Source organism: Amblyomma maculatum, chromosome 6, assembly GCF_055883805.1.
Source record: "Amblyomma maculatum isolate TAMU_Amacu chromosome 6, ASM5588380v1, whole genome shotgun sequence".
NCBI classification, from domain to species: domain Eukaryota; kingdom Metazoa; phylum Arthropoda; class Arachnida; order Ixodida; family Ixodidae; genus Amblyomma; species Amblyomma maculatum.
The window spans coordinates 157,108,526-157,121,061 of NC_139349.1; the positions used below are offsets into that span (position 1 = coordinate 157,108,526).

At 48.2% G+C, this 12,536-nt stretch overlaps 9 non-coding genes across 9 annotated transcripts; all 9 read left to right on the forward strand.

Moving 5' to 3' along the window:
- Positions 1 to 2,857: 2,857 nt before the first annotated feature.
- Positions 2,858 to 2,928, forward strand: TRNAG-CCC (transfer RNA glycine (anticodon CCC)). The gene has a single exon. It is a non-coding gene; the product is annotated as a tRNA-Gly (tRNA).
- Positions 2,929 to 3,085: 157 nt separating this feature from the next.
- Positions 3,086 to 3,156, forward strand: TRNAG-CCC (transfer RNA glycine (anticodon CCC)). Its single transcript has one exon. It is a non-coding gene; the product is annotated as a tRNA-Gly (tRNA).
- Positions 3,157 to 3,313: 157 nt separating this feature from the next.
- On the forward strand, positions 3,314 to 3,384 carry TRNAG-CCC (transfer RNA glycine (anticodon CCC)). Its single transcript has one exon. It is a non-coding gene; the product is annotated as a tRNA-Gly (tRNA).
- A 157-nt stretch (positions 3,385 to 3,541) lies between these two features.
- On the forward strand, positions 3,542 to 3,612 carry TRNAG-CCC (transfer RNA glycine (anticodon CCC)). The gene has a single exon. It is a non-coding gene; the product is annotated as a tRNA-Gly (tRNA).
- A 157-nt stretch (positions 3,613 to 3,769) lies between these two features.
- Positions 3,770 to 3,840, forward strand: TRNAG-CCC (transfer RNA glycine (anticodon CCC)). The gene has a single exon. It is a non-coding gene; the product is annotated as a tRNA-Gly (tRNA).
- Positions 3,841 to 3,997: 157 nt separating this feature from the next.
- On the forward strand, positions 3,998 to 4,068 carry TRNAG-CCC (transfer RNA glycine (anticodon CCC)). Its single transcript has one exon. It is a non-coding gene; the product is annotated as a tRNA-Gly (tRNA).
- Positions 4,069 to 9,226: 5,158 nt separating this feature from the next.
- Positions 9,227 to 9,297, forward strand: TRNAG-CCC (transfer RNA glycine (anticodon CCC)). Its single transcript has one exon. It is a non-coding gene; the product is annotated as a tRNA-Gly (tRNA).
- A 157-nt stretch (positions 9,298 to 9,454) lies between these two features.
- On the forward strand, positions 9,455 to 9,525 carry TRNAG-CCC (transfer RNA glycine (anticodon CCC)). The gene has a single exon. It is a non-coding gene; the product is annotated as a tRNA-Gly (tRNA).
- Positions 9,526 to 9,682: 157 nt separating this feature from the next.
- Positions 9,683 to 9,753, forward strand: TRNAG-CCC (transfer RNA glycine (anticodon CCC)). Its single transcript has one exon. It is a non-coding gene; the product is annotated as a tRNA-Gly (tRNA).
- The last annotated feature ends 2,783 nt before the right edge of the window (positions 9,754 to 12,536 follow it).

Genomic DNA, 12,536 nt, shown 5'->3' on the forward strand with positions numbered 1-12,536 from the left:
AATTGGAACAAGAAAGGGAGGTAGCGGTTTTAATTGGGAATTGTGGAAGTTAAATAATAAACTGCTGAATGACGAGCAATTCGCCAGACTAGTAGAAGAAGAAATTTGTAAGATTTGTCAGGAGGACACCCACGAACTGGGTCAAGAATGGGAACTGTGTAAGCAACAAATTAAAATCAAAGCTATAGAAAAGGTCAGCTGCATACGGTTTCAAGAAAAACAAAATGAAATGCATTTAAGATCTTTGCTAGATAAATTGTTAGCCCTGGAGTGTAGCACGCCAGGGTTATACATGGACGACGTTAGAAAAATAAAACAAAGACTTCAACTGAATGACGAAGACCGTTATCGCGGAACACTGGTGCGTGCGAGAGCGGAAAAATTGGCCATGGATGAGACGCCGACAAAAAGATCGTTGGGAATAGAAAAAGCAAATGCAAGGCGAAATCACGTGGCAGAGGTAGATTGGGCAGGACGCACAGAAACCGATAACGAAGGAATCGCGAAAGCTTTCCGGGAGTATTATGAAGAGCTATTTTCGTCCCGAGAGGTTAATTTGGACCGTTTTAAAGAATCCTTTCTTGACGCAATGCCAAAAATTGATGACGAACAAAAAGAAAGACTGGAGCTGCCAATAAGAGAAAAAGAAGTGCAGCAGGCAATAGAAAATTTAAACCCAGGGAATTCACCCGGGCTTGATGGCCTGAGAGCGGCTTTTTATAAAGCGTTCAAGGAACAGCTATCTCCTTTGTTGTGTGCCTTATTTAATGAAGCGTATGAACTGAAGGCACTGCCTGCGTCTTTCGGATCGTCGCACACAATACTCATTCCGAAAACTGACCAACCAGATAAGCTTCGGCAGTTGTCGTCTTACAGGCCCATTGCACTGACAAACGTTGATTACAAGATTTATATGAAGGTGCTTGCTGGCAGACTACAAACGGTTATATGCTAACTAGTGGGCCCTCACCAAACGTGCGGTATCAAAGGGCGATCTATCTTTCAGAACATTCACAAAGCGAGAAGTGTGCTCGAATGCTGCGATGCAACTCATGCATGTGTTGCGTTACTGCAGTTGGACTTGGAGAAAGCTTTTGATTGTGTGGCACATACTATTCTGTTCAGTATATTAGACTAAGTTAATGTCGGCTCTGTTATTCGAGAGGGAGTGGCCTTGGCGTACCGTAACTGCACTACGAGATTAATTGTCAATAAGTCACTGGGGGCCCCCATCAACGTACGACGTTCTGTGCGCCAAGGTTGCCCCCTCAGCCCTCTTTTGTTCGGCATTTATATTGAAACATTGTGTTTAAGCAGCCTACAAAACAATGACATTGATGGTTTTCGACTGCAGGAGTCAGAAGTCAAATTGCTGGCTTACGCAGACGACGTTGCGGTTTTTTGTGTAAATAAGCAGAGTATAAAGAGGACAGTGGATGTGGTAAAACATTTTAGCAAAGTCACAGGGAGTAAAGTTAACTGGGGTAAGTGCCTGGGATTTTGGCGCGGAGAATGGCAGCTGACCCCCGACACTTTCGCTAATGTGTCGTGGATTACAACGCCTGCAAAGTACTTGGGTGTGCCCTTGAAATTTTACAAGGAAAGCGAGCCATACTGGCTAGAGCAGGTCAGAGAAACCCAAAAAAGCGGAGAAATGGAAAAGCGCTCAATTATCAATATTTTCAAGAGCCGCAGTTTGCAACCTGTTTTTTATTAGTAAGTTATGGTATGTTATGCAAGTGTTGCATGGCTCCCGTGTAAATGTGCAAAAATTGCACAGAGTTTTTTGCTGTGTTTGTTGGGGCCTCGAGTTGGGAGAGGTGCAGTCGGACAAATTTGTTCCGGCAGGTGAAGCATGGGGGGCTTGGTCTGGGTCATTTGTTTGTGCGACAGATTGTCAACCGGTTTATATTTTTTAGGGATGCCAGCGATCCATTCCTGCGCACAGTGTGTCAACAAAGACTTGGTCGAGCGTTGCCTGATTTCGTAGTTTATACTCAATGTATGCCGGGTTCTCTTTTTGGATTGTTTAGGGAAATTGTTTTGAGCGTGAAATTCTTAAGCGCACGTTTTTCGAAAGAGTATTTAAGTAATGTTAACAGGAGAACATTATACAAGGATCTTTGTGAAGTGGTGTTCCCGGTGCCCTTGTACCGAGCTTTATACTATGGAGGCACAGGAAGTAATGTATTAAAACGAGTAAAGAAAATGCAAGTTGCTCCCGGAGCTAAAACGTTTTTCTTTATGCTACATACCGGTACTTTGAGTGTACAATCATTTATGGGGGAGAAGGGTATGTTCCTACCGTGGGGGGCCCAATGTCTCATCTGCAAACAGCCAGAGACAATAGATCACGTGTTTTTGCATTGCTGGGAGGGGGTATATCTGTGGGATGTTCTGCAAAGGACAATAAAAAAACAGTTGCCACTTGATTCCCATGGCATAAGGTATTTGCCATTGATAACCACGATGATATGCCTGTAGACCAGGTTATGTTAATGTGCCTCCACAGTATATGGCGCGCACGAATGGCTGGTTATCACTGCGATCCAGATGCACAGCCAGCCCGCATGTATTTCCGTGAAAGTGTGCAGCGATGGCTCGACGTGCTTAAATTGCAACCATGTGCTCCTGAGTGGCTGTCAAAGCTGGAACCTTTGACGGTGCTCAAAGAATTTTAACATGACAATGCCTGCCCCTCAGTGGGTGTTAGGCAACGCTAACTACTTTTGTGTACATATATTATTCCTTTGTTCCTCTGGTTTTGAGTTCCAGTGCGGTGTATTTGTGTCAAAGCCAGGCAATAAAGAAAAAAAAAAGTGAGCAGCAAAATATTCTGCGTCCTGGAGAAACCATCACGGCGCTGGTGTAGTGGTATCATGCAAGATTCCCATTCTTGCGACCCGGGTTCGATTCCCGGGCGGCGCACGGATAATTGCCTTAGTGCCCTCCTTTTAGTTTATAGCCTGATGTCAGTGGACACAGACGCTCTTCATTTTGCGCGGCTCCAAGCTTCACAGCCCGATATCGCACTATTTGAGAAGAGCGTGAGCAGGAAAATATTCTGCGTCCTGGAGAAACCATCGCGCCGCTGGTGTAGTGGTATCATGCAAGATTCCCATTCTTGCGACCCGGGTTCGATTCCCGGGCGGCGCACGGATAATTGCCTTCCCGCCCTCCTTTTAGTTTATGGCCTAATGTCAGTGGACACAGACGCTCTTCATTTTGCGCATCTCCAAACTTCACAGCCCGATATCGCACTATTTGAGAAGAGCGTGAGCAGGAAAATATTCTGCGTCCTGGAGAAACCATCGCGCCGCTGGTGTAGTGGTATCATGCAAGATTCCCATTCTTGCGACCCGGGTTCGATTCCCGGGCGGCGCACGGATAATTGCTTTCCTGCCCTCCTTTTAGTTTATAGCCTAATGTCAGTGGACACAGACGCTCTTCATTTTGCGCATCTCCAAGCTTCACAGCCCAATATCGCACTATTTGAGAAGAGCGTGAGCAGGAAAATATTCTGCGTCCTGGAGAAACCATCGCGCCGCTGGTGTAGTGGTATCATGCAAGATTCCCATTCTTGCGACCCGGGTTCGATTCCCGGGCGGCGCAAGGATAATTGCCTTCCCGCCCTCCTTTTAGTTTATAGCCTAATGTCAGTGGACACAGACGCTCTTCATTTTGCGCGGCTCCAAGCTTCACAGCACGATATCGCACTATTTGAGAAGAGCGTGAGCAGGAAAATATTCTGCGTCCTGGAGAAACCATCGCGCCGCTGGTGTAGTGGTATCATGCAAGATTCCCATTCTTGCGACCCGGGTTCGATTCCCGGGCGGCGCAAGGATAATTGCCTTCCCGCCCTCCTTTTAGTTTATAGCCTAATGTCAGTGGACACAGACGCTCTTCATTTTGCGCATCTCCAAGCTTCACAGCCCGATATCGCACTATTTGAGAAGAGCGTGAGCAGGAAAATATTCTGCGTCCTCGAGAAACCATCGCGCCGCTGGTGTAGTGGTATCATGCAAGATTCCCATTCTTGCGACCCGGGTTTGATTCCCGGGCGGCGCACGGATAATTGCCTTCCCGCCCTCCTTTTAGTTTATAGCCTAATGTCAGTGGACACAGACGCTCTTCATTTTGCGCGGCTCCAAGCTTCACAGCACGATATCGTACTATTTGAGAAGAGCGTGAGCAGGAAAATATTCTGCGTCCTGGAGAAACCATTGCGCCGCTGAAGGGTGTTCTGGGCGGCTGAGCCTGAAAATGTTGCTTGCTGGAAACAGCGCATCGGCCGTTGGCCGAGGTCTTTCGACTCCTCAGGACAATACCGAAACGTACCAAATTGTCCTTCCACGCCTGCCCACCGGTAATGTTGTCCTTAATACCGTTTGCCTGCATGCCGACCTTAAGGGTCGCCCGTACCGAGCACCTGACTTTCGAGACGCACTTGCACAGATTTTGGACCTCCGGGAAATTTTGTACATTGGTCAATACCAAATGAGCCACGTGTGGATGGTTACCTGCGAGAGTAGTTCTTCAAAGCAGAAGCTAATTAACAAAGCTGAGTTCCCTGTGAAAGGACTTCGGTGCATGGTGTTCGACCCGGATACAAAGAATGTCAAGGTTAAGCTCCTTTGGCTTCCACGCTATATGGAGCACCGGAGGATTGGGGAAGCTTTCGAGCCTTATGGAACGATTCAATCTGTGGAACGTGAAAAGTGACGGTGCCCAGGGATGGAGCACATGGAAACGGCGAACCGTGAAATCTTCCTCACGCTCAAGGACGGAGTGTCAGCAAGTACAATTCCTCACACTCTTAATGTTTATGGGGTGCAGGCATTAGTGCTTATCTCAGGGATACCTCCACTGTGTCTTCGATGCAGCCGGGTAGGTCATGTACGGCGTCAGTGCCGAACGCCTCGATGCACCCAGTGCCGGCGCTTTGGCCATACTGTGGAGAACTGTGTATTAAGTTATGCCGATAGACTGCGTCAAGGCCAGTGGTCACGAGAAGATGACGTGGCGTCCGAACATATCATGGATGTGTCAGAGGTTGTTGATGTAACTGATGAGTTAGGTCGTGAACCTCAAATTGATGGGGACCAGAAGCCTTCTGCACTTCACACCAACTCAGAAGAATCTGCAGTGACTGGCCATCAAGAACCAGCGTCTCCAGAGCCAAAACCGCCGGACCCGGGCCCGCCTGTGAGTGCCACTCAGAGTGCTGCGCTTGCTGCCCAAGAACCACCTGTCAATGAAGGACGTCTGGATATGCCTCCTATGGAATCAATGGAGAAGATACTGCCAGTGGATGCTCGCCTATTCTCCTTCGTCATTGATTCTCCTTCGTCGTTGGAGGGTAACAGTGAGCCGTCTGTGGCGCCGATCTCTGGTGCGTCCGGTTCTCTGTCGGCTGTCAGTGTGGTAGCGAGCGAGGTGCTCCAATCAGGTTCGTGGGCCGAAGCCTTGAGTGTCTCAGAGGAGGACATGGACAACACAGTGTCTTTGAAGCGTCCCGCAGATGATGAGGTGTGTATCGATGGTGCTGGCCAGAAGGCACACTGTGTAGAGGCCACAGGAAGGGTGACTTTAAAGAGGAGGGCGATGTCTGCCCGAAAGGCCGCCAATTTGCAGGCGGGCCACCCCATTCCAGGGGATGATGTTTAAAAAGACTAGTACTAAAAATGGCTATAATCGCAGCATATCAAGTCGCTACCCTTAACCTCAGGGGTATGCGTAATCGTCGGAGACAGCAGCAGTTAAGACATCTGTTAAAGAAATGGAGTGTGTCTGTAGCAGCAATTCAGGAAACAAAGTTGTCCTCCGATGAAGAGACGGAAGCTGCTCTTGAGCCGTTTTTGCCGGAATATAACATTATTGTTAGCCACGCTAGAGGCTTGTCCGGAGGGTGTATGCTATTCCTGGCCAAAACACTAGAGATGACAGCCATGTCTTATTGCATAGATGGCGAGGGACGACTTATATGCTGTGACCTCACAATCTCAGGTGTGCAGTGGCGAGTTATTTGTGTTTACGCCCCTGTAAAACAGCGAGACAGAAGGCATTTTTTTCTTTCATTAGTTAATCATTTGTGCACAGATCGCAAAATTATGTTGTTGGGAGATTTTAATTGTGTTTGTAGGGATGAGGACCGATCAGCCTTGTGTAAGAGATATGACCCTAGTGCTGCATTAATTACTTAACGATTTGGCTTGTGAATACAACCTTGTGGATGTGGGGCAGGAAAAAGGCGACAGTATTCATTTCACTCATTTTCAGTTCTCCTCTAATGCCCGCCTTGACAGAATTTATGTTTCTGCAGACATGTTAGCAAATTTGTTTGGTTACTGGGTGCGGCCCATCTTCTTCAGTGACCATTGTATGGTGTCTCTTCAGGTAGGGAGGTACAGTCGGCAGATACTTCACCCTCAGTGGGAACTGTGGAAAATGAATAACTGTCTGCTCTCAGATGAAATCTTTAAGCGTGCTGTACCTACTTGTTTGAAAGACATATGCTCACGCCATGATCTGTCAGTTTTTCAAAAATGGGACTTGTTCAAACAGGAAACCAAAAACTTGGCAATTGAAGCCTCTGCAAGAATCGCGTTCCTAAAGAGACACCACCTTCGTGAGCTTGGGCGCACTCTAACTGAGCTACATGAGCTAGAGAGGGTTAGCCCGGGTGCCTATGTTGAAGAAATTAATAACGTAAAGGCAGAGGTTCAACAAATTGCGACGGAAAGATACAAGGGGGCCCTAATAAGATCTAGGACTCGAAGGTTTCTTGACGAGCAACCTTCACGTCGGGCCCTCAGTGATGAAAGAGAGAATGCTCTTACGAAGGAAATATTGGAAATTCAGTATGGGGGTTGCACATATCGTGATGCTCCTAGTATTCTTGCTGCTTTCTATGATTATTATCGAAAGCTGTTCGGCAGTTGTAAAGATCCAAATCAGGGTTTCGATTATAATTCCATACTTGAGAACTTTCCTCGACTAGACGATGAGAAATGTGCAGTAGTAGAGGGACCCATCACTTTGGAAGAAATTAAATCAGCCATTTCAGACCTTCAGAACCAGAAATCTCCTGGCCCAGATGGTATTACTAGCGAATTTTATAAAACATTTTCGCCTTGCTTAACGCCTGTTTTGATGGAAGTATTCCAAGCATCTTATGATGTGGGTTTCCTGCCTCCCACTTTCTATTCAGGCCACACAATAATAATACCCAAAAGCAAAGATACTAATCGGTTGAAAACTGTTGAAGGATATCGTCCAATTTTCCTCTGTAATGTTGATTACAAAATTTTTGCCAAGGTCCTTTGTTCTCGTTTGCAGCTGGTTATCATGGACTTGATAGGTTCGCACCAGGTATGTGGTATCAGAGGGCGCAGTATTCAAACACACATCCATATTGCACGTTCAGTAATCGAGACAGTATCAGATGAGACAGGCCAAGTAGCTCTGATTCAAATTGACCTGGCGAAGGCGTTTGATAAAGTTCGGCACAATTTCTTGTTCGCGGTCTTGGAGAATGCAAACATTGGTGACGTTTTGCTCAAAGGCATAAGGCTGTGCTATATGAACTCGTATACAAAACTAATTGTTAATCAGGAGCTAACGAAACCAATACCACTGGAATCATCTGTTCGTCAAGGATGTCCACTGTCTCCACTGTTGTTTGGCTTATATCTGGAACCCCTCTGTCTCAGTGTAATTAACAGTGCAGCCATCCGTGGTTTCTCTCTGGCTCAATGTGAAGTTAAGATTTTTTCTTACGCGGACGATATTGTCCTCTTTTGTTCTGACAAAAAGAGTGTACTTGAGGCTTTACTCTTGACTGAACAGTTCTGCGATGTATCAGGCGCGGCCCTTAATTTAGATAAATCCAAAGGTTTTTGGTTGGGACACTGGGGCACTAGACCAAGCCAGTTTTGAGGCATATGCTGGGACTGTAGTCCTCTTCAGTACCTAGGGGTTCCGCTGCACCAAGTTCGTAACAGCGCAGCCTACTGGGATTCACAAATCGTACCTATGCGGCGACAAACGCAGGCTTGGATGGGTAGGGAACTCTCAGTGTTTGCTAGGGCACAGGTCTGTAACATATTTTTGTTTGCAAAGCTTGCGTATGTCCTTCAAGTCCTGCATTGTGCGAGGAGCAAAGTACAAGTTATACACAGAATATTTGCAACATTTGTGTGGCGCTCTCAATGGGAGCCCATGCGGCGTGACAACTTGTTTCTTCCCTTAGAGTCATGTGGAGTGGGCCTTGTTCACTTGTTTGTGCATCAAATTGTCTCCCGTTTTTTCTTTTTCGAATCGGCAAACCATCCGTTTCTTGTAACTGTGCTCATTAGGCGTCTTAGTCCACATTTGCCTTACTTATTCGCACCAACTGGGCAGGCTCGTGAGGGGCGTTTATGGGGATTCCTTAAGGAGGTTGCTGACACTTTCAATTTTCTCACTGTGCGTTTCTCTGTAGATTACCTGTATAGCCTCTCGAGAAAGCAGATGACCCACGCTCTCACTGAGTCTTTGTTCCCTACACCGTTGTATCGGCAGCCTTATCTGGGGTTTTTGGACACCACTGTTCTAAAGCGTGTTAGGCAAATGTGCATTCTGGCACCTGCAAACACGTTCTTTTTCAAATTAAATACAGCGACGTTGCCTGTCAAGACATTTCTTCACAATAAGGAGATGTTTGTGCCCTGGTCGGTAAATTGTCGTCTCTGTAACGTGCCTGAGACAATTGATCATTGCTTTATTCTGTGCCGTGATGCTATGTTCTTTTGGGACATACTACAAAGAACTCTTAAAAAGGGCTTTGAAATTACGCCTTATAAAATTAGATTTTTGCCTCCTGACAAAAACTCTGTCGCGCCTTACGATCTATTTGTGTTGATGGGACTGTTCAGCCTTTGGAAAAGCCGCATGATCGACAGGCATGCAGAGCCACCAAGATCGTCGAAATCCGTGTTTCGGGAGCAGTGTGCTTTGGTGAGAAGTGTATATGCTGCACGTGAAGAACCTCCAAACTGGATGCCGTATCTAGACGCATGAGTATGTCTCCCAGACTTTTGATGTTCTGATGATTGTGCATTGTCGGGCTGGGGATATGACGGGCTCGTATTAAGCAGCCCGGTAACTTTAGACATGGACATGTTTATGTAAGTGGAGTTGTTCCTTTTTACGGAAGTTTTTCCATGCAATAAAGAAAAAAAAAATCGCGCAGCTGGTATAGTGGTATCATGCAAGATTCCCATTCTTGCGACCCGGGTTCGATTCCCGGGCGGCGCACGGATAATTGCCTTCCTGCCCTCCTTTTAGTTTATAGCCTAATGTCAGTGGACACAGACGCTCTTCATTTTGCGCATCTCCCAGCTTCACAGCCCGATATCGCACTATTTGAGAAGAGCGTGAGCAGGAAAATATTCTGCGTCCTGGAGAAACCATCGCGCCGCTGGTGTAGTGGTATCATGCAAGATTCCCATTCTTGCGACCCGGGTTCGATTCCCGGGCGGCGCACGGATAATTGCCTTCCTGCCCTCCTTTTAGCTTATAGCCTAATGTCAGTGGACACAGACACTCTTCATTTTGCGCATCTCCAAGCTTCACAGCCCGATATCGCACTATTTGAGAAGAGCGTGAGCAGGAAAATATTCTGCGTCCTGGAGAAACCATCGCGCCGCTGGTGTAGTGGTATCATGCAAGATTCCCATTCTTGCGACCCGGGTTCGATTCCCGGGCGGCGCACAAATAATTGCCTTCCTGCCCTCTTTTTAGTTTATAGCCTAATGTCAGTGGACACAGACGCTCTTCATTTTGCGCATCTCCAAGCTTCACAGCCCGATATCGCACTATTTGAGAAGAGCGTGAGCAGGAAAATATTCTGCATCCTGGAGAAACGATCGCGCCATTCTACTTCCGGACACCGTAGTGAACGGTCGCAGGATCATGTGCTCCAGCGGAGCGGCGATAGCGGCCCTTTCCAGCCGCGGAAACAGGCTCGACGACATGGACGATACCGAGTATCAGATTATTCTGCCAACTTTGCCCACCGGACGCGTTGTTTTTAACACGCTTTTTTTGCACGGCGATGTGCGAGTCAGGCCATACAGGGTCGAGGATTTCCGCGACGCCCTGGTCAAGGCTGGTGCGCTCCCCGACGTTGTGGCGTTGGGGGCGTATCAGATCAACCATGTTTGGGCGGTCACGTTAAGCAGCACCGAAGCAACGAAGAAATTGGCGGCTTTCAAGGAAATCGAAGTTAAGGGACGCCGTTGCCTCATTATTGATCCCGAAGACCAACAGGTGAAGCTGCGACTTCACTGGATGTTGCACGGTGTGGCAGACGACGACATCCGGACGGCTTTTGCTGCGTTTGGGAATGTGACCGAGGTGACCCGGGAAAGGTGGAGAGTTCAAGGCGTCAAGGAGAAGGGGTCCACCACGAGGACTGTGCTCCTCAAATTGAAACCCGGCATTAAGGTCGACGACTTGCCTCACCAGCTGCGAGTTGCCGGAGAGCTAGCCCTTGTCGTGGTGCCTGGGCGAGCGATGCAGTGCCTGCGCTGCCGCGGTACCGGTCACGTTCGACGTGAATGTAAGGTACCGCGTTGTCCAAAGTGTAGACGCTACGGACATGACGAGGCTGCCTGTGTGCTTTCGTACGCTTCGGCCGCGGGACATGGAACTGCGGAACGGTCGGCGGAGCTCACAATGGACGTGGTCGAGGCGGAGGAGGCGGCGAAGGGTGCCGGAGAGGTTCGAACGAAGACACGGGAGACGGATTCATCGGTGGACTCGGCAGAAAGCGGCAATGCTGCGAGGGATGTGGGGAGAGCGGACTCTGCACCTGAGCTCACTATCAATGAGGAAGGCACGGCACTTGAGCCGGCAAATGGTATGGAACAGGATAATGGGGAGGACCACTCGGACACCAGTGCTGTTCGTAAGCCAAGCGTCCCAGCCCCAGCCAAGCGATCCCACAAACAGTCCGAACCTGAAGGTAACCAGGTGTCAGCCCCCAGCGTCGACGAGCCACCAGCAAAAACGGGGCAATCCCGGCGGTCCACGCTACGTCCGCGGCCAAACATATCATCAGAGAGACGGGCAGCGGATAAAGTGCCCCCGCTGCCGGGTCAGCCGCTCGCACCGGACGGGGATGGATCCAACGACGGCGTCTAGCAACGCGCTAGACGGGAGAGGTAAGCACCATGCTTTCGGTCTCTTCACCCTTGATGAAAATGGCGCCCGAAACCACCTTAAGAGTAGCCACGTTAAACGTCAGGGGATTGGCAGGCAAAAAGAAGCAGAGCCAGGTGCACCGGCTCTTAACTGACCACGATATTGACGTGCTTGCCGTGCAAGAAACTAAGGTTGATGGGGAGGAAGAGACCGGGAGCATGGTGCGACGTTTCACGGCTAGATTTTACGCCATTGTTAGCCACGCAGTTGGGACATCGGCCGGGTGTGTATTGTTCGTCAAAAAGCTGCCTGGTCTGGTTGTAAAGGGCTACTCCTCATGCTCTTCTGGACGGTGTGTAGTGGCTGATTGTGTATACAGCGGTGTTGAGTGGCGCATTATTTGTGTGTACGCTCCTAACTGTGTGGAGGAAAGAACAGTGTTTTTCGAGAATGTTACGCAGCAGTTAAGTACGGAAAGGCAGGTAGTATTGCTGGGCGATTTTAACTGTGTACTGAATGCTCGAGACAAAACCAGCACACGCGGATTCAGAGACAAGAACACTAAAATGTTATGCCAGGTAATAAGCGAATGGAATATGGAGGATGTGGCTGATTGCTTGGAAGGACCGCGTGCCGTTCAGTACACGCACTTCCAAGGTTCTAGCCACGCGCGTCTGGACAGAATTTACGCGTCGCTGGATTTGATTCATTCATGCAATGAATACCGAGTGGTGCCTATGACATTCACGGATCACTGTTTGGTGCAATGCTTATTCGGCACCAAAAAACGGAGCAATGCATTTAGCTGGGAGTTATGGAAATTCAACAACAACTTGCTTAAGGATGATGCCTTTAGACGCGTGGTATTGAATGAATTGATTAAAGTGAGGCCAGGGACTTGGCTCGAAATCTGGAAACAGTGGGAGTTGTGCAAGGAACAGATTAAAATTAAAGCCATTGACAGATCCAGTTGCCTGGTGTACGAGAAGAAAATTACAGAAACCCAGCTTAAGGCTTTGCTCGCAAAACTACACGAACAGGAATGTAAGGCACCCGGCAGATGGATAGAGGATATTCGAAAAATAAAAGAACAGATTAACTTGATAGAAGAAGACAGATACCAAGGAGCGTTAGTGCGTGCAAGAGCGGAAAAATTGGCCATGGATGAGACGCCGACAAAAAGATCGTTGGGAATAGAAAAAGCAAATGCAAGGCGAAATCACGTGGCAGAGGTAGATTGGGCAGGACGCACAGAAACTGATAACGAAGGAATCGCGAAAGCTTTCCGGGAGTATTATGAAGATCTATTTTCGTCCCGAGAGGTTTATTTGGACCGTTTTAAAGAATCC